We start from the raw sequence: 20,572 nt of genomic DNA, 5'->3' as shown, positions 1-20,572 counted from the left end.
TGTCCATATGTCACAAAAATTAATAGTACCCCCCTCTAATTAACCACATCTGTAGTATTGTGTCCATTTCTGGCTGTCACATTTAAAGAGAGACGTTGACAAATTAGACAACTTCCAGAACAGTCCGTGGGGATGGTGAGGGGTCTGGCAATCCTGTCACAGGAGGTATCCTCAAAGGGTCTGGAAATGTTTAGCTTGAAGACGAAAAGTAGACATAAACTCTCTTCTGTTTGTTTCGGAAAGCAGAACTAGCTCCAGTGGGTGAAAGGTAGAGACGGATTTCAATTCCAGACCTTTCTAACAGTTAGTGCAGCTCAGCAAGGGAATCAACCTAACACTTTTACTTGGTCTGTTCTCTTAAAATATCAAAAATATTCACCTTTATTGCAATTAATGTTTAATCTGAAGGCTGTGATAACATTTTCGTGTAGGCAGCAAAGAAGCTTGTGATGGAAACATTTCATTTGTTTCTGATAAACTGTCTAAAAAGATTGCAAGTTGATCTCTTACAACTTGAAAGTAGCTGTAATGGGGCAATTTAACACATTCCTTCCTACCCTCTTACTCTGTTTCAAACATGAATATCTATCGGAGAAGAGAATTAAAGGGCTTTTGGCTTTGTTTTGCGCCCCCCCACCCCCCGCCCCGCCCCGCGCAGAGTGTCCGGGGGCCTTAACTTGTTTCCCATAGTTCTTCCTTTCCTGATGTTTCTCGCTGGCTGGGAACAGGCTTCCCGGGCAGTGGCTGCCCGATGCTGGGGCACCCAGGGTTAAGGGGGAGCAGCCGCTGCTGGCTGCTGGTGCGGGACAGCTAAGCCCTTGGCCACTGGATCCTCTTACCCTGGGGGAAACAGGGGGCAGTTTTCACCACTCTTCTATGTCCTTGACATACTTGGTTATAATTTTTAGCTTTTCAGTTGAAGATAAAACCTTTCAATCAAAAGTAGCTTCCGACCCTGTGCTCTTTTAACTTCTCTCCATTTCAGGTTAGCCTGGATTCTGACGGTCCCAGGGGCACATTCTTTGTGTCTCAAACATGTCTTGTGGCAGATTTTCTGTCTCCTCCATCCACCTATTGATTGTTTATTTTGATTACTATATCTAACTTTGGAAACGTGATTGCTCAAAATTAATCTGTAGAGTGTGCAGCAGAGGACCACATTTCTGAGGAGTGATAACCTGTAACACATCTGACTCCACAGAAACTCATTTTATGTCCTGGAGCCTTGGAGTGGGGGACAGAAGGGGACTCAGATGAGAGATGTGAAGAAAGAAGAAAATATTCTTCAAGCATCATTTTCCCCCAACTTTTTCCTACTTCTTTTACTCCTGCCTCCCCCACCCCCAACCCCCTGCAACATACCAACAATGTTCTCACTCAGATTGTTAGGTCAGGGATATGGTCGCTCTAGCTCCAACTGTGTAAAGTATATTTTTCATGTTGAACAAGTTTCTCCTTATTTTCTCTCTCTTTTATAAAAGTGCCATGCACTTTTGTGGGATTGTAATAATGCACAGGGCAACTTGTAATGGCTCGCTTCCCAGTTGTTGAAGATGCCACAGGCGTTCCTGCGCTGAGCTCATGTTTCTGAGAGAGAAATGCTCAAAGATGAGCTTCTGGCTTGTCACTGCTCGTTCACCTGATCCACAGGCAGCTAGTTGTGATTCCTTGAATGCAATGCTTGCTCCTGCTCCTGGGAAGTAAATAACCCTCAGTGGTAAATTTTAAAACTTAAAAAAAGTTTTAAATAAGTTGTCTCAAAACACAAGTTGCTGGCGTGATTACTAATGTTATATTCTTGAAAAAAAAGAAAATAACGTGGGTAAAGCTAAGGTGCTATTGTCTTCCAGAGTCACTTTGGTAGAATTTTTATTTTTTGGATCTTCCTTCGTCTAAGAATTTTTATGCAATATTTATGCAATAGTGGTTTCAATGTGCTTTCTTACGTACAAAGCACTTATCTTTAGCACGTCTCACTTTCTACTTAATTGCCTTGGACTAATCAGATTTTTAGAATAGATCTTCGGCATTTTGTACCACGGGAATTGCCACGGCATCTGTTGTGACATGGAAGGCAGACTTTTTCTTTTCTGACAAATGAAGCTGCTCATTTCAAAAAAGCTTGGGAGTTAGGCAGCTCTGGTGTAAATTCTTTCCCATTCTTTAATGTTTCATTCATTCATCTGGTCACCATTTTGATTATTATGGAGATTTGGGGTTTATTGCGAATTTGAAAGAAGAGATCACAGTTAATTTTCCTATAGTAGTTAGAGTGAAATATTTTAGTTTCCGGTTTCTTCAGCAATAGGCATAGATGTTAAGTTATTCTTTTACCTTGGAATGCAGATGAAAAGAAAAAATTAGCCTCAAAGGTCTTTTGGTTGTTGTTTTTGTTTTTTCCTCTTTAGCAAATTGGTGTTTCTTGTTATGCGGTAAAATGACACTGGTTTTTCTCTCCTATGAAATAGTTCATCAGTGTAACACCTTTAACATTTTCCATTTTCTATAGCTATAGAGTTGATTCTCATCAAAGGCCAGTACTGCAGAAGTGGAAACAGAACAGATTGCTACATGTGCTTATCAAAATTTGAAATGTATGCCCTTTTTTTGTCTAGCCGGTTCCCTTCTAGGAGTTTAGCTTACAGATAGACTTGTGAAAGCACTCAGAAGTAGAAGTATAAGGATGTTTCATGGAGCATTGATAGCCATAATGAAAACTTAGAAAACATAGTAGTCATCTTTACTAAATATTCTTTTATTTATTTATTTCCTGGATGTCAACCTGTTTTGAGACTCCGTGTTGGTTGCTGGGGATTGTACGGTCCCAGCCATTATGAAACTTGTACACTACAGGGATTGACAAAGATTAATTAAATAATTACACATAAATGTGCCCTTAGAGCTATAGTAAGTGCTACCAACACTACTAGGATTTCTAAGGAGAGGATCTGGCCAGGCAGGGGGATTAAGGAAGTCTTCTCTGAGCACGTACTGAGATCTGAAGGATGAGTAAATGTTAGTGAGGTGAAGAGGAAAGGTGTATTTGAGATTTGAGGTAAAAGGAAGAACTCTGTAGAGGCCCTGGGGGCCGGTTCACTGGGCAAATAGAAGGTGCTGGAAGAAGTCCAGTGAAGTTGGAGCAGAGAGAGAAGAGGGAAGCCATGTGAGAGGAGGTGAGATAGGAGGTCAGGTACCGAATTTTGCTGGACCTGTTAGACCACCTTAAAGAGTGTAATCTGTATCCTAAAACCAACTCGGAGGGGTTTTAAGCGGTACTAGATCAGATTTGCATTTCAAAAAGAGCATTTTGGCCGCTTTGTGAAGAAGAGGTTGGAGGGGTCAGAACTGCTTGCGGCACACTATACCCAAGGCTACTTTTGTAATCCCCCAAGGACATGAAGCCCTCCTGGGCAGGGGGGGAGATGAAGCGAGGAGGGACTTTTTGAGGAGTGAATAGCAACAGGAGTGGGTTGTGGACCGAATTCGCCTTCGCTGTGGAGATCGGCAGGAGGAGACGTCAAGGATGATTTCTAGATTTCTGTCATGTTCAGGAGGATGAATGGGGGTACCATTTAGGGCAGGAGGAATGCCGGAAGAGGCCCAGACTTTAAGGGAAAGATCAGGAGTCCTCCTAGGGACAGGCTGAGTTTGAGGTGCCGAGAAGGAAATTTTGTTTGAGTAATGCAACCTTCAGATGTGATATCATGTAAACAAGTCCAACATATATGCTAAGGGAAAAAAGGGTGATCATGTTATGTAAAAAAAAAAAAAAAAAAAAAAAAAGCACAGTGTATGTGTATGGGTATGTGCACAAACATTTGTCTGCCTATGCACACACGTGGAAAGACGCAAAGTGGCTCCCCTGGGCATTGGAGGGGGATAGATAAGAGGGGATCTTCATGTTTTATACCCTCCTGGTTATACTATTTGAATGCGCTGCAATGAGGATATAGGGCTTCTATATTAAAAAAAAGGAATGACAGCTCCAATGAACAACCGATGTGAGAGTATTTCTCTTTCAGAGTTTTCTTAATTGGAAAAACCTTGCAAGGATTATTGTTTTTTTTTTTTTTTTTAATTTTGAACAGAATTCTTCCGACAGTTTAACTTCCCTAACTCAGTAGTGGCTCTTACACTCTGCCTTTTAATCCTTTTCCACTAGATTGCACTATTACACTAGATTTCACATCGTCTATGTACTATTTTGTATTCTGCCTTTTGCTAATTTTATTAATTTCAAAATAGTCCAACATTTTGCAGATCAAGACATTAAATTATAATGGTGCGTATACCTATTGCATATATCAGGGATCTCTTTTGTTAAGGGTCCCACGGGTGCTCCTTATTCATCCAACATTGCTGAGATGGAACGTAGATAGTACCGTTTCCGGGCTCTGGAAACACAGTATACGTTTTGCTCAGGCTCTTTGAGCAAAGGAGCAAAACTACCGAGAGAAGAGGTTCATCATTCCTTCTCCTTTAGCTATTCTATCAAATCAACACTTTTTCTTTTATTGGACATTGAACCCCCCCCCCCATTTTGATATGTATGATGCAAAGCTGAATCTTGTCTCCATGCAGTTTTTGCTTCTGTTGCACCATTTCCTCAGGAAAAATTCCTAAGAGTTTCTGAGAGTCAGAGATAGCACATATCAATATGACTCGCTTCTTTCTGCATCTGGCTTTCCTCAAAAGGATTACGGTGCAGCTCTCATCCGGCATGCCTGGCCACTGCCATCCTCTTAGTCCTCCATGAGGCCGCGTGGACTGGGGGGTATTTGGAGTCCCTGGGCTGTTGCCTCTGCTCATTAGTAGCCTCTGGCATTTACTCCACTCAGCTATAGAAATATTATCATTTCTCATGTGTCTTAATGACTGTGAAAACAAAAAAGGGAGTACTAACGTCTCTCATGCCAACTGTAGTCACTACAGTGTTTTTTTTTCATTTAACAATCTACTTCAAGAAATCACATTTAAAGGAATCTAAAGTTTCCTTCATATTAGTTGTAGATTAAATGTAATAAGAACTCACATTTTTTGAGAACATCATCATGTGCAAAGCACTCTTCTGAAGGTTTTAACTGTATTGTCTCATTTAGTAACTCGTAAAATGTCTCTATGAAGCAAGGCACAAGACTGTCCCTGCTAGATAAGGAAACTGAGGTACAGAGACATTGCATAACAGTGGATTAAAAACAGGGATTTCAACCCAGACACTCTGTCTTCAGACACTCTGATAGAAAATACTATCTTTCTGTATTCCAACTTCATTTCACTCTGAAGTCTAATATCTTACCAAGCTTGTGCTAAAATTATAGAAGTCTAATAATTTTCAAGTGTGTTTAATAATTCCTGATGTTTTGCCGTGCTGGAACTCTAATGTTTTAACAAAGTTTGAAGGCTTCTTATTTTGGCATTCTTGGGTTTAAAATTCTGCTGTTAACATTTCTCTTAGCAGTATTTTTTCCTGAGGTTGGAGTAGACAGTCCTTCTCATCAAAGCTTTCTCCCCCCATAGTTTCCAACTTTTTAGATTTCCTATTTTAATGAAGTGTGTGTGTGTGTGTGTGTGTGTGTGTGTAAATGCATTCATGCCTATAATGCATGGAATTAATTTTTATGGGCATTACCTCATTCCAGCTATTTCTAATCTACAGTCAGGGGAAACTCACTTTTTCTAGAAAGAAAACTAAGTTGAAGATGACCTACTAGTAATAACAATATTTCAAATTACATTTAAAAATATGTAGTTTACACATTGTTTTCCCATTTAACCATTTAGGGTTAGTACTGAAGAGTAGATGACATGGACTTTGTAGTAAGCCAAGAAATGTGTTCAAAATCCAACTGTGCCACTTAGTAAACACATGACCTGGGGTAAGTTCCATAATTTCCCAAGACTTCTTGTCCTCATGGCAAAATAGAACTAATAATACCTTCTTCACATAGGTGATAATGTAAGGATTGAATCAGTTAATATGTATAAAACCCTGAGTGCATGCCTCACACCTAGCATTCAAACCATGGTAGCTAACAATAATGTCAAAGACTATTTTTTTAAAGAGAAAGAAGATTTCTTAATGTAAGAGACAACTGCAAAAGTATTAAGGATGGTTGCAGAAAGGAAGGGAAGAGAAGATGTGGAGGGCAAGGAGGCAACATAGCGACATGGGGAATGGTGAACGAAGCAGAGAGATGTTGGGGACGTGAGCTGTATATCCACTTTATGAAAACAAAGTCTGTGTCCCCTTCAAGTGAAATATGAAAAGAGACAGATGAGACAGTGGACAGAGAATGAGGTGACAGCTCGGTTCTAAGGTGAGTGCGTTAATCAGATTAAATTTCGTTTGGCATTTCCTGCCGTTTACTTGGACAGTGATGTCGGAGTAAGTTATTATTTATTATTTCTTTCCCTTGACATTCTGATTAGCTCATCAGCAATCAGTCACCATTCAAAGCTCTTCAGTTGCTTTTATTAAATAACAATCCCCTCCTCCCCAAGTCTGCGAATTATTCAGGTTTGGGAAAGAGTAATGTCTCTTCAGAGAGTGCTCGCCCCAGGCCAGATGAAATGTCGTCAGTCATGTTGCTACAAGACTCAGAATAAATCATGGAATCTTATGACAAACTTTAAGTATTGTATGGTTTCTAGGGAATTTTAAGGGCATGCCAGCCACCTTTGGATTAATTCAGGCTTTGATGATTTTTGAGAGGGAGTGTTGAGCAATTGGTTAAATTGTATATGCCAGTTGATCATGTGAATGTCTTCTTAGCTTGGGCTGTGTAAACGCAGTATGTATGTTATTCTTTGCTTTTTCTGTTGGTGAATTAGAGCAAAACTCACATCCAGGTACAATTGCAGCAGAGAGTATCATGAACTCAGTGAGCACAGTGGAGTTTCTTTCAAGATTTCTGGGGATGGTCTGTTATCTTTGGAAAGAGTCCAAGAACCAGTCTATACACGTTGAAATTTTTTTGCACATTAGATTTAATCTTGAAAAGTTATGTATAGGGCAAATATTTTTTAAATTGAGTTACATTTTCCCATGCTAACCAAGGAAATCTGTTCTCACAGAAAAAGAAAGGCTCTGGTCCCTTTCTAACAAAAATCAAACTTTGAAATCATAACGTTTTTCAGTGAGTATCTGCATTTGTCATTGCACGGATTATAGTAATTCTCTATACGAGAAGGTAGTGGAGTGGATCCATGATCTTGAACACACAATTAAAAACAAATAGTTATTTCCATGTTACTGAGATTTCTCCCCCTGAGGTGCGGGACTTGAATGTTTAAGCAGACACGCCATCCGTGATGTTGTGTCTTGTCTTTAGTGACATTGTCTGGCGAATAGAGTCATAGAAAAATTGTCTTTTCTTTTTTTTAGATTTATTGGACTGCAGTCTTCTGTGGTCAGTGGAGAACTTTAGATGGATCACTATGGACTTTAAAAAAAAAATGAATAATCTCAAAGCAATGCTGGCCTTAAAGTAGAGCAATATCAGTGGGATGTCTTACCCTGCTTCCATTTTTTAATGATTGAGAAACCAATCAGATTTGTCTTTTGAATCCTGTAAAAGCCAACTGGACTACCCTTATAGAGGACCTGGAAATTATGAGCGATGATATGCTGGCTCACCTGGTGAGGACGTGACAGAGGGTTAGACAAAAATATCTCACAGACTTGTTATCCTAGTAAATTCTTTAAATCACCCATAAAGTACAATATGTATAGTTTTTTGTGTATAACTCTGAACACTGATTCTTATGCCTATGCAGTCTGAGAACCACTGGGCTAGAATAAAGGAGGGAACAAAAAGGGTGCTATCTGGATACTCAAGCCATTCTTTCTTTATGATAACTCCCCAATCCATGGGAGAGTGGGGGGCAGATGTGGGGAAGGCTTTCAGCTCTAAGGTCAGCCTACATTTGGCACATATGATGTGAGTCAGTTGAATATCCTATCTACCTTTGGGTTCTATAGTTATCCTCAGTCTTCTAGCATTCATATTTGTATATGAGAATTGCCTGATGAAATTGTGTAACCCACCTACCTAAACTCTCCATGGTGGAGTCGTGAATATATGTTTTTTAATTTTTTTTTTTGGTGATGAAGTTTTGGAGGGTGTGAATATGTATTTTTAGAGAGCGGCCCGTGTGATTCTTAAGGGATCAGCTTGTCGCCTTTGGAACCCAGTGATCAAGAGAACCCAGAGAGTGGGTATTTTGTCACAAGAGACTACTATGAACATTTCTGCTCCTACCTTAGCATAAATTATTTAGGAAGTGACAACTGTATTTTTCATCTAGATTTAAAAAGGACATAATTTCAGTTGTTAAGCAAATCAACCTTTTATTAGGTGAATCATCCAGAAGATTGATCTTTTAGTAGATATAAAATTAGTGCCCTTAAGTTTACATATTTTAAAAAATTACACACCCACCAAGTCATTTATTTGCTCCGGGTGCTAGAACCTTTGATTTCCACTTGCAGTATCACTGAAACAATCACTGAGGTTTTGTTTGCTTGTTTGTTGGTTTTTCATAACTTGGGTTTTGAATTGTATTCCTCTTTTTTAATTTTTGGAAGGGAACTTGGTATTTCTCCTAATTTTGTTAAAGCTCAGAATTTTCTACAAAATTCGGTTTAAAGAAGAATATGCATTTCATCTCTGATTTGCTAAGGTGAGGAGCCCTTTCAACACGAACATTTCCTGTGCCCCTGCCAAATTTGTCTTAGCTTGTCCTTACTTTCTGAATCAGGAAGTATTTTCTTTGCTTGTATATGCTGGTCTCACCCATTCTGGTTTCTCTTGCATTGTGTCTCATTGATTTTGCTCCTTTTCTTTATCCTCTGTTTCTCTCTCCCTTTGTCTTTTCCTCTGCCTCTGAACAAAATCTGTTTCCCCACCTCACGTAACCAGCTCTCTGCACCGTGCTGTGTCTCAGTCTATCTAGCATGTCATCTCTTTCTCCCCTATCCCAGCCAGTATTCTTGAAACATTAACTGTATTTGCTACATTTCCATCTTGACCTTTTGCAGTCCGGCTTCTATTCTTATCCCTTTGTTGGAGCTCCACTTTGAAGGAGTCCCCTGTAACTTCTCACTTTACACATCTAGCAGTCTTTTCTAACCTCTCATTCTCTTTAACCTTTATGCAATATGTGAGGGTGCACAGTCCACTCTCCTTGATAGCTCTTCTGGTGACATATGTGACACTTCAGGCTCAGTTGTCCAACCTCTCTGACTGCCTTGTCCCTGATTTCTTTGCTGAATTATCCTCTGTGCTTGCTATATAAATATATTTATTAACATGTTCTTCTGCCTTTGCTGTCCCTCCTACTTTGTGTGTGTGTGTGTGTGTGTGTGTGTGTGTGTGTGTGTACATTCCTTCTTACTATATTTCAGCTCTAGAAACTAGGACCAGACTGTGAGGTATATCCTGGGGGATTCCGGGACTGAGCTGAACCCAGAGAGAACATACATGAGATGGCTAGAGGAAGGGAGAACGAGATGGAGACCCAAGGTTATAGTTAGGAAAATGGTACCCAAATCCCATGTCTGAAATGTAAGGATGAAAAATGGGGGAGTAAGCAGTGAGAGTGGTAGTTTGGTTAATGGGAAATAGGGTAGATGAATGACTCAAGAATGTGAAGGTGTATGTTCTCCAGATCACTTTGTATGAGAGTGCCTAATACACGTTACCTGGGAGTATGGTCTGTATAAAGAATTGTACTGGGGTTTGGCTTCAAACATCATTCCTCTGGGGATGAACGTCCAAATCTGTATCTGAATCCCCAGTAAGTTCTCTTACGTAGCAGAGTTCTGTTTCCATCTTTCTCTTAGATGATTTCACCGGGATATCCAAGTGGTACCCCAAATTTAATATGGCTCAAATTTATCTTTCTCCTGATACTGACTCCTTTGGGGAGGGATTCCTAATGTATCACTGTTCTGTGTCCCCCTCCTGGATCAAATATCCAAAGTCATCTTTGTTTCCCCTTTTTAAACTAACCTCCATGCAGCAATTTGAAAACTTAGTACTCTCTCCATGATGTCCTATAACTGCCCCCACCTTTATTTTCAATTTATAGGTTGACTGCTACCCTACATTCCAGAGATAGCTTCCTATTTATTACCTCCTAACACTAATTATTATGTTTATTTCTGCCAGTGTAATGTTTCCAAACCTCAACTGTGAAATTTAAAAGATACTTTAAACTTATCACAATATCCCTAGCCAGAGATAATGGCTTCCCCCCTCAGGGTTTTGTAGTACCTATGTTTTCTCTCACTGTGTGTATGTGTAATTGTTACGTGTGTGTGTGTGTGTGTGTGTGTCCATCCTTGTAGATTGTAAACTTGTTAGGGTATAGTACCTGTGTCCCCACATATTCCTTGTACTGACATGCAACAAATATTTATCAAATGGAATTAAACAGCTAGTTGGGCTGGAAGGAATCTAATCTCCATTAATAGTAGGTGACCTGGGATAGTCATTTTAATTTGACATTAATTTCATTTTTATGCATTTGTTTTATTCTGAAAAGCTTTTTTATTAAGCTGTGCTGATGGCATAAATGGAACAGTTAACTGGAAGACCAAACAGGCCAACAGTTTTATTATCAGCAGAAAAATGACTGGTGGGAAGAAAGATGGTGAGTTTAGGTGGTAAATCTAAATCCCCTTTGGGGAGTCAATTAAATGTCCGCTTCCAGTATTCTTTTTGCTTTTTTAGTCATGTGTGGATTTTTTTTTTCTTTTGATGAGTTAGTCTGAAAAACTCCAGTTTTGTTTTCCTAATCTTCTAAAACCTCTCATCCTTTATGTTCTTAATCCATTATTTTCTAAGTTTTTTCCCTTTGCCATAGTTTTGCCCTTTTTTTAACTAAAAATAATTCTTGTTTTTAACCTATTGTGACCCTTATCCAGTCACTAGCTTGCCACTTATAAAAATTGTTACAGTGTGGTCATTATAACAATTTATTTATAACATTGAAAAACATTAAGAAGCACATTTAACATAAATTATTTTAAAAACAATATTTATACAACCTTAGAAAAATGGTCATAAAATATTTTGGCTAATTGTGGATGATTTTTTGACTGATTGTTTTGTTGCAAAACCAAATTGATATGTTTTGCTATTAAGTAATTATATGGCACTTATTTTCTATCGGAAAGAGGACCTGACCCTTGGATGATTGATTATTTTTCCTAAATTTTTTCTTCCCTATCATAAATGTGTCCATTAGCAATATGCCAGGACCTTTGAAATAATGCATATCATCAGGGAGAAAAAGACTTAATAATGAAAAGATTAGTTGTTTTCAAAATGTCAATTATCATCATAAGTTTTCACTTAATATTTCTTGATTATTTGCCTTTAAGATCTCTCTGCCCACAACCCTCTGCCCCAAACACCCTCCCCCGCCCCAACACACAATTTTGGCTATATGTGACCATACACATTGACATGTAGCCTCATTTCCGTAACTTTGGGGCAACCAAGTGTCTATAAAAATAACAATAATTTAAAAATATTTTTAAAAGAACAGTGATTTTGTGTGCTAAAATTGCTGCCATGTAACAAATCCTGGGTACCTTGTAGGAGTGATTCCTGGTTTACCTCATTGTCTTCATACAGCCCTGAAGTTGAGGATCACTAGCTTTTTTCCAGCTCGCACCAAATTATTCCTTATGTGGAATCATCCACTGCCATGTTTGTTTCACTATAGGACAGAGGCTTCCAATTCTCCTCTACTCTGCTGTTTTTGAAACAAACCAGCAAACACCGTTGCATTTCTAAGGAATTTTTATTGCTAATACCTATAAGAAAAAAAGAGTTTTATAACAATAACTTCCCATGAGAAGATCACAAAAATTTATTTTAAAAAGCACTTAATGTACTTATTCTAGGTCCTAATCCCATCATCTCATAATCCTTGCCCCAAACACTCCTTAGATATTCTCAAGGGGTTCTCAAGATTTCTTCAAGGGAATTACCCGGGACGGCCACCTGTGTCTGGCAGGTTCCTTAACCAAGTTGAGGGCCCTCAGCTTCTTAGACACATCCACTCTGCCTGTGCTCTAATCTTCCTAGTTATGGCCCCAGATGGCCCTCGAGGTTACCATCTGCAATATACTAATGCTTTATCATCTCCTGAGGACTTGAGATCTGCCCTGATTTCCTGGTGCCCCACATGAGATCACCAAAAACTCTCCCTTTGGACTTCACACCATTCTGCACTATATTGACAGTCATCCTTTCTTTTTCTTTAGTTCCTTCTCTTTAACTCTGATCTCTAGAACTCCTGTCGTCTTTGAATATGTCCCTCTGTTTCCTATTTGATTTGCTAAAAAGGTGTTCCATAAGAAGCTGGTAAGTCCTGTTGAGTCATTCACTCTGGTGTTTTCTTAGTGAAATGAACTATTTCAAGACCTTTGCATACAGCGTTCTCCAGAATCATCAAGAGATACTTGTCTCTTCCTCTTTTAAACTTCATGCTCCCATTGGACCCTAAATTGATTTTTCTCCTTGGAACCAGAGTGATAACCATAATTCTCAAAATAGAAGTGATCAGTACATCTTGAATCTACTGAGCTACCACATCTTCGGTTTCTTTGAACTCCTCCTTAGCTTCTTCTCCCTTCCTGGTCTCCTCATCCAGTTTAAATCCTACCATTGTAGTTCTATGTACAGAGAATATTGAGAGAATAATACATTTCATTAACTGCATGAAGAGAATTGTTTCTAGTTGCTCATGTAGCAAGGCCATTTTAAGTGCTAACCACAGATATCAAATGTTCTTTGGGATGTTCTTGACCGTGACTCCCAATCATCTTTTTTTGACAATTTCAAGAGAGCACAAAAGATTATAAGAACATTTATATAGTAAGGTAAGTTTAGTGATTGTATTTTTTGGTATAACTTTCTTTTAAAATAATGTTCAGTTCCAAACTTAGCAGTGCGATGTGTCTTTTCTATAAATAGGATTTTGAGGTATTTGGAGTCTCAGACAATACATTTGGCATCACTCTACCTTGATATACATTAAATACTTTAAAAAAATCATAAAGAGCTCTCTAAATATGGATTCCCTTTTCTTTTTCCTCACATAGAGATAGACAAACTTAAAATTTACCCCAGAATAATTTAAGTAAAAGAGGAATAAGCCTTCATATTACCAGCTTATACACTTCACTTAGATAAATGTTTCTAAATTTTCCTTTCTTACTCAAGACAACTCATTTTCCAAAATGGGTTAGCCTTAGGTTTGCTGACAGACTTTCATTGCTTTTTTCTTAAGAAACAAGAAATGAACTTTCTCCTAAGAGAAAGTAAAAAATAATCATGTACTGATTTCCTATTTATTTTCCACTTAAATGTTAAACTTGAATTTGACCTTCTTGGGAATGAAGTCTATGTACTCTGAATAATTTGTAGAATTCTGTTCTGCCATCATAAAGGAGCTCCTCTTAGCTCACTGACAGTCAAGGAATGGGCATGGCTTAAAGATAGAAATATCTCTCTAGGTGCCTTCTGTTTCTGTGTGGTTGGAGAGGAGCAGGAAGTACTCCTAGGACTGAACATACATGTTCTCCTTTGCCTCTGAAGGTGGTAAAGTCAGGACGAAGAATCACAAAGTTCCAGGACTTCAAAGGACCATCTATCAAGGAGATGAGTTTCTCCTTCTAGGCTCTGGTTATGATGGCTGAAATGTCTCCTTTTAAGCTTCAGATTTGTTTCTTGCTTTAAACAAAAGAGTCTCTAGGTTTATTTCTTTCTTGAAATTGTGATTGTCAATGCACTTCTTCCAGTTGTGCAGTGTTATTACGATCACTTCACAAAATAAGGAGTGAACTTGGATTATCTGGTCAAATTCTGGTTTGTCATCAAACAAGAGAGATAATTAAGAAAGCAGAGGTGTTATGCAGCATAATTAGCTTGCTCTCGCAGGTCATAATAATATAATGTACAGCCACCAAATGTATTACCTTGTGTTTTCAAATCAACAAAATATGCGACTTCCTGGCTTCAAGTCCCCAGCTTTTCCTCTTACTATTCCTGTAGGCTGTGTACCTGCCATTTTGTCTCTCTGGATTCAATTTTGTTACCTATAAAATGAAGGACTGAGCTCTCCAGGAGAACAAGTGCATGCCAACTCCGATCGGTAGCATCTGTCAGGAATTCTGGGTTAAGTAGAATGCTGAGGCCTATCCAAGTAGGAAGTAGTGTTATGATCTGTCTTTGGTAGAGAAATATATTTGGCACGCTCAGACAGAATGACATCTAAAGCCCTTTTCAACTGCAGCATTCATGAGACTAAGTTTATTGATCACCAATTAACAATGGTTTGCAACCACTTTCCAACTGACATTTAAGGAAAAAACAACAGGACAAAACAAAAACGTGACCATTATATGGAAAATCAAGATGTTTAACAAAATAGTTTCGGTAAGTGGTTTGGTTGGGAGAGAGAGAGAAAGAAAAAACAACCTTTTTACTTTCTGTAGAAAAAGACACGAATCGTGGTTTGTCTTCCACCTCACATAAAGCACAGTGCCCTTGTCTCTTAGAAGAATGAAGTTTAAAAAGGCAATGTAATGCCTTCCTTGTGATGAATTCTACGGCCTAGGCATGGTCTGCGAAATAGACGCGGTCACTGGCCACTGCCAAATGAGTGGCCTACAGAACTTTGATGTTGAGTAAACTCAAAGGTGAAAGGCAGACTGCTGAGAAAAGCTTCCGATTCAAAACCAAGATTTATAAAGAGGGATGGATAAAACACTGGGTAAATCTTAGTGAGGAAAAACAACCAAACAGGTTGTGTGCTCGGCTGGAGACTGATGTCCCTCAGAATATTTTTCTACAGCAATGATCAGGTTTGGTAATTAAATTTTAACTTGACTATAGAAATGACACATTAAAAAATAGGTTGGGAAGGAAACCATAAATATGTCAGACTCTGAAAACCCTGAAATGAGTTCTCTCAATGCAGAGATAGCAGATGAGATTCATCTCTTATAACCAATTCTGATTAACTGGTAGCAGCTTCTCAGAGTGCTGTGGATACCAGGGCCCCGAGCCTCAGAAGGAGCTTGCAGCTGTTAAAGCTATAAAATATAAGGCAAGGATAGGGACGCCTGGGTGGCTCAGTTGGTTAAAATATAAGACAAGGATTATTTTTTTCCTGGAAGAACTTACGATTTTTAATGACCAGCGGTGATCATATAGTAAAAGAAGTTTAGGAATTATATTTTTAATGTAACTTTCTTTGAAAATAATATTCTGATTCTTAACATTGAGATTAGCATTGGGGCGCCTGCATGGCTCAGTGGGTTAAAGCCTCTGGGTCATGATCCCAGGGTCCTGGGATCAAGCCCTACATCGGGCTCTCTGCTCAGTGGGGAGCCTGCTTCCCTCTCTCTCTACCTGCCTCTCTGCCTATCTGTGTCTGTGAAATAAATAAATAAAATCTTAAAAAAAAAAAAGATTAGCATAGGATTCTTAATGTAAAGAGGATTTTGAGGAATGGAAGTATCTTGGTGCTTGGCGAAAGTTTGGTCTTCAAAGCTATACCAGATTAATGACTGTTAGGTATTATCTTTCATCTTAAACGTTTTTAAAAACCTTCTTCATCATTTTTACCCCCACTCTTTTTTCTGTATAATACTTATTATTAAGGCAATACTATGAAGAGTTGAGAAATAGGCATCCTCTTACTTAAGTAATTTGCACTCACTTAAAGCACCCTTATCAGGCTTCCCATTGAACAGCTTATCTCTTAAAACTCTCTGAACATGAGAGGCAAATTAACAAAATTGAAATGCTTTTAGAAATAGGCTTTAATTTCTTATTAATAAATTACTTATTAATTATATTGCATTATAATATTCTTAGGCTGATTTAGCTATTGCCAAGGGTAATAGATCACTTAATCAATATATCTCTTTGTTTAAATTATGCAGTATGTTTCCCACACAGCAAATATGTAAGACATTATTTTACACAACACATTAAATCCATTCATTTTGATTTGACAGTTCATGTTTACATAATGTATGGGCTGAATTAAGACTTTCTATGGTACACTTATTTATTTCTAAACGCATTTAATACATGGAGTTTATGCTGCCATCTCAAGTAATGGCTAAGTCCCAATTATAGCCAGATCATCTATTCAGAATGACTGCATCAGCTAAGGACCAGGAAATACGCCACAAAAGGGTCTTCGGGTGGCCACAATCGATGCGGCAAACGCAGGCTCCTGTTTTTCACATCTAGCAGAGCCCCGCGTGCGTTAAGACAGAACAAATGTGTTCTTACTTTAACACGCAACATCACCTCATTTGGTAGTCTGGTTTCTAAACCTGCAGCAGATTAATAGCAGCAAATTAGAAGGGATAGAAAAGCTGCTATAGGAAACATACTGATAGCAATGAGAAATGACAGCTGACAAGTTGTCTACAGATGAGAAAACAGAAAATCTATAAAACACACAACCTTAAAAAGCATTAGCAGACTGGGACCCGCTGGCGGAGGTGTGTGATCAGTAAACGACAATGCAACCCAACGGTCTGAAAGGGCGTCATTATATAATAGAGCAGAGTGCGGTAATTGGTGTGCCAAATGATGGTCCTCTACCATCATGGAAAAGGATTGATTCACTACTTGAGACAACTCAGCTCCCTGAAATGTTTCCTTCTTGGTGGGGGGGTAGGGGGTTCGTGGTAAAGTGAGGATTTACTGTCTTAAACCTTAAAAATTAGCAGGTGATCGTATAAATGGATCTTTTGGAATGATTAATTTGTTGACAAAGCATCTATGAGAGAGACACGCACATAATAGGTATCTAACGGAGCCCACCCGGACGGGAATACCAATGCTACTTTATGACTTTCTTCTCAAAGAGTTCTGTGGAGAGACAGCTTTGAGATTTAAATCTAGCTGGAACTTGCAGGGTCTCACACTCAGCAGCTAGTTTCTTTGACAACCATGTACTCGTTCTTGGTGATGCAGGAAAAGGTCTGGTGAGTGTTCTCTGGACTTTTTTGTACAGAAGGGACTTGGTACGTGCCTGTGCATGTGTCTATGCCATTAAAAATAATCATTGTGATAACTGTGAAGTTATATGCTATAAATTCATTAGCAATGCACCACCATAATCCTTTCAAAATTTAATGTTTACTAAATACGTCCAAATTTGCTTTTGTTTTTAAGTAATTGTAAATAAGCACTCAAATGCACACGCTCATCACGATGTGGGTCCCTTAGGGAGAAAATTTCAAATGGACTATTAATAAAGGAAGACAGGATGCTATTTAGCTAGCATGAGGTCCCACTTTATTGCTACTGCTATCACTGTCTGTTACTGGATTCTTGGCTCTCTGCTGTCACATAATTGTTGAAATGGCCTGGAGTTTTCTGTACCTCATGACTAAAACATACAAAGAATAGTTTTCATCAAGTTTTTGGTGGCGTGGTAATGAAGGACATTGAACTACGTTTAGGGAGGATGACATAATCACCCTGGCTACTTGCCCATATACCCTTTTGCTCTTCTCAGATATGTAATTTTTCCCTAAAAAAAAAAAAAAAATCTGTTATTTATGACTACCTGTCTTCAGTTTTTAATCTTTGCAAATCTAGCTACCCTCACTGTTTGAAGATGGTGGTTTTGACCCCCTGGGGGTTGGACTTTTGGTTTAATTGTTTTTCCCATTAATGGTGATGGATTTGCACAGGATTTAGCCACACACTGGTTTCCAGTTTCATTTGTATCCAGTGGCATGTGTTTGCAGAGGTAATGGATTTGGAGCCGTAGACAATTGCAAAGCCATGCAATACACAGAGAGACCAGACCCTGTGACCTTAGCTTGATTAGCCTGACACTGTACACATGTATATTTCAGAGATGATTAGATTTTAGTACTGCGCGTTTTTAGAGTTTAAATTTGATAGTCAAGATTTGCTTTTAAGGAAGACAGTGTGCTTCAAGCTTTCTGTTTGGGAGAACTACTTAGATACATGTGAGTGCAACACGTGTTAGCCAAGTAACTGCAATTGTTGCTGTTGGTGCAGACCATACCAGCATTGTTGATACAGCTCATGTTTAGAACAAGAGCCTGTAACTTCGAATCCTGTGTCATTTGTTGTTTGCAAAAGGAAGCGAGGTGTAAATATTGCCCAAATAGCCTCTGTTGAAGAGCGATTTGTTTTGCAAGTAACAAATGGGGAAGGTAAAGGCAAAGGGTGCTTCTCTAAAATGATGTGTGGGTGCCCATAATTTAAACTGATGCTACAGAAATGAAGTATTATTTTCACAAACAAAACATACTGGCTTAGTCATTTTCCATTTCCCAATGATGAATGTGCCATACGTCCATATCATGTTTTTCTCAAAGGGAATGGCATACTATACTTACAGAGAAGCAGGCTTTACTGTGGAGTTGCCAAGGTAACTGACCAGCAAGGATGCGGCTCAGCAGATTGCAAAAAGGCAATTGAGTACATGTGAATAAAGAAATGTGCGTGTCATCTTAAAACCCAGGAGGGCCACAGAAAATTGTGGTTTGGCTCTGTAGATCACAGAAAGGTGTTTTATTTTTTTACTTTTATTTTTTATGAAAGCAGAAATGGAGATGTTCTGTACTAGTCCTTGAAGTGAAATGATAGGCAGGGGCAGGTACCCTTTTAGGGTTCCACTTCAGGCCTTGCCAAGGGCTATATAGAAAACAGAATCCTTTTAATACTGCTTCATATGAACAACCTTTCTTTTGGCTTTGTAAGCTAGCTTTTACTACCTTATAGCAGCAAAAACTAAGGCAGACTGTTAGGAGTTTATAATGTAAATGGAGGATGATAACCCCTAAACAGCTACACACATGTGAGAATTAATTCAAGTTATAAAACTGAAATTTAAGTGAAGTATTATACACACACACACACACACACACACACAGAGTCCACAAACATAACACCTGTGTTTACCTCTGCAGTGCTTTTTAACTAGAAGGTATTCATCCATTGAAAAGGCATCAATAAAAGTATTCAGCTATGTCAGACACCTTCTAGGTGCCAAGAAAAAAAAAACAAAGGTAAATAAAATTCAGTGCTAGACTTCAAGGTGTTTTAATCTCTAGAAAGAATAAGTTAGATAGGGGTGCCTGGGTGGCACAATGGGTTAAGCCTCTGCCTTCGGCTCAGGTCATGGCTCAGGTCATGATCTCAGGGTCCTGGGATCAAGCCCTGCATTGCATCGGGCTCTGCTCAGCAGGGAGCCTGCTCCCCCACCTCCCCACGCCTGCTTCTCTGCCTACTTGTGATCTCTGTCTGTCAAATAAATAAAAAGTCTTAAAAAAAAAAAAGAAAAAAGAATAAGTTAGATAAACTCTGAAGAGATTCCTTTAGATTGTTCAAAATGCTCCTGTGCTTTGAAATGTAGGCTTGTGATCTGGAATTTAAATACCTTTACATTTAGAATGAAGTAACTTCTCAGTAGGGGTTCACAAAGCTCTGTAATTTGACTCTTCTTACCAGTTTTTCTCCTTTTACCTTAATTATACCCCAGGATCACTGGCTTAATTTTTTTCCTTGAAAGGTCCCCCCGTGACCCCACAGTTGTATCTTGTACGAGTTTTCACCGCTGAAATACCCAAATCCTCATCTATGAGTTTCACAATCTTGCTAGTATTTTAGGAGCCATGTCAAATTCTACTTCTTACATAAATCTTTTCCAGATCTTCTCCAGCTTCCATTGCTCCTCGACATCTTTCCAGGTATTGCCAGAGGAGTTTAGACCTCGGGGATCCTACCTAGTTAGGTAGGCGTTGGTCTCCTAAGCCAAGATGAAGGCAGGGACCGAGTGTCCTCCACAGAGAATGTGTCACATTCTCCACAGCACCTAGCACTCAGGGGATGTTGTGGAGTCCAACGGGAGAAAAAAATCTCAAATTCCCATTGTCACTGTTTTTCTGTGATTTGTTCATTCTTGTTCTTTGGAATGAGACCATTTCCACAGGTGAGTAGATTGTTCTTGGGGAGAAGAAGCTGGGTCCTCTAAATGCCTTGTACAGACTACTCAGGAATACTAGCAAAGCAGGTCAAGGAAGGAGTCTCTGTACATACCTCGTTGAAACGTAACCTGTAGCTTCCTTCCGTCTGTTACACAGCCTTTGAAGCTGTGTTTTTAGTAGCAAAGCTATGGATACATGAAACTACAAGCCAAATATTTTAGTTCAGTTCCCCATTTTTGGCAGCCATCCACAGAACGGCAGGGACAAGTTTTCACAGATAAAGAAACATTTTGTGGGAGTTCCTATTTTTATGCTGAAAAACTTACTGTCAGTGATCTTGCTATCTAGGGCTTTTAGTTAATTGTGAGCCTAGGGTGAGAAACCTTGAAGTTCTCAAAGTTAATTACTACATTTACAAATCCGTTAGTGACTTCAGAAAAAAGAACTGACCTGATAGGATTTATCTGTTTAAAAATTGGAACCACTAGCCAATCAGGAAGATAGAAAAACTGAACGAGATTATAAAAGTGACAAGTGTAATGGCAGTAATGTGTT

General features: G+C 38.8%; 1 protein-coding gene across 2 annotated transcripts in view; it reads left to right on the top strand.

Annotated features, from left to right (window-relative positions):
- The window catches only part of SGCE (sarcoglycan epsilon), a 66,981-nt gene that overhangs the window by 5,039 nt on the left and 41,370 nt on the right, over positions 1 to 20,572 (top strand). The gene's annotated exons all lie outside the window — the stretch shown is intronic.

The sequence above is a fragment of the Martes martes genome (assembly GCF_963455335.1).
Source record: "Martes martes genome assembly, chromosome: 11".
NCBI lineage: Eukaryota > Metazoa > Chordata > Mammalia > Carnivora > Mustelidae > Martes > Martes martes.
Note: the sequence above shows the minus strand (reverse complement) of the source record. Positions and strands in the feature narration are given on the sequence as shown.